Source organism: Egretta garzetta, unplaced genomic scaffold (assembly GCF_000687185.1).
Source record: "Egretta garzetta isolate BGI_Z169 unplaced genomic scaffold, ASM68718v1 scaffold402, whole genome shotgun sequence".
In the NCBI taxonomy this organism is placed as follows: Eukaryota; Metazoa; Chordata; class Aves; order Pelecaniformes; family Ardeidae; genus Egretta; species Egretta garzetta.
In genome coordinates this window covers 199,820-201,258 of record NW_009258823.1, presented here as the reverse complement: position 1 = coordinate 201,258, position 1,439 = coordinate 199,820, and positions in this window count along the sequence as shown.

The window sequence follows — 1,439 nt, the reverse complement described above, 5'->3', positions numbered from 1 at the left end:
TTGGCAGCCAGTACATGGGCTGGTGGGACTGGGATGCCTCTGGTAAAGGGACCAGCAGCTATTGCAGCCTGTAGAGGGAGGAGCAGTATCGGCGCCGGTAGCGATGACCGTTCATTCGGGTGGGCTTTGCAAGCCCAACCCTGTTTGGGGCTTGTGTTGAGGCTGTGGACCCTCATCCTCCCTGGCCCCAAATCTTGGCGATCACAGGAGACTTTGGCCCAATTTTGCTTCCAGAGCAGACGATGCGATCGAGGCCATCAAAGGACCTTCCCCCCTGTGCACCAGCTCCGAGGGGATGTCTGAAGGTATCCGGTTACTGTTTGAACTGAAGCAAACCAGAATATAGGCTGGTTTCTGTAAAAATAACATAGCCTTCCTCTTTAAAAAGGCTTTTTGCCCAGCCACTGCTGCCTGTGAAAGGGCTCTCGCTGCTGGTAAGGCCCCAGTTGGGGTTCGCAAGACGCTGGGATGCTCCATGGCCGGACCCTGCCCGGTCCCGGCGCTGTGCGGGGAGCGCAGGAAAGGCGGCCCCGGGTCTGCCCAGCTGCACTCCTGCCCGGGAATATAGAATAACTCGGTATCAACTTCCCCTTAACTATTTTAATTTCACATCTCCTGTGTGGTTTCCCTGGCAGCCAAACCGAGACCTCTGGCTTTTCCCTCCCTATACTCCACCGGTGAGAAGAGCAGGGGTGGCCCTGGGGACAGGGCTTGCGTGGGGTCACCCTCTGCCCCCCTGGAGCTCTTCCCTGTGGCGAAGCTGGACGGGATACATTTTAGTGCCATTCTAAAGGTTTTCTGCACCATCCATGTGGTTGATTTTGCTCTCTCTAAATCCCCCATTATTACACATTCTTTAAGTATTTTCTTTAAGTATTATGAGAAAAGTTCAACACGGCAGGAATTTTTTCCTTCACTTAGAGGGGGAAGGGATGGGGTCTTGGTCTTGTTTCTCGTCTCCGGAGAAGTCACGAGGGAGGAAAGGTGATGGGAAAGCTGCTTGGTGGGATGGCCAGGCTGGCAGGGGCTTTCCGGGTGGAGGTGGTTGGAGAAGGGATGGAGCAGCTTCTCCTCAACCACCAGCCACAAGCCAGCAGCCGGGCTAGGAAAGGCCACCCTAAAAATGTTCCTCGCAGCACAGAGCCAAGAAATTTTGCTTTTCCAGAAAATATATTGAGGCTGCAGTGAGATATCTGACAGAAGCCCCCATCACGCAGCCCCAGCCACGTTGGCCGTCTCGGGAAAGCTCTCAACGTGGATTGCAACTGCAGCCAGGGATGCTCCATAAAGGTCCTTGTGGTGACACGTCACGTCTTGGTGCTGGAGATGCACACAGTGGTCTTGTCCTTACCCCACCAGCGAGTGGACATCACTGACCCCTGCTTGTCTTCCCTGGCTGTGGTGGGGAACGCTGCCAACCCTCCTCTCCTCATGAAGTG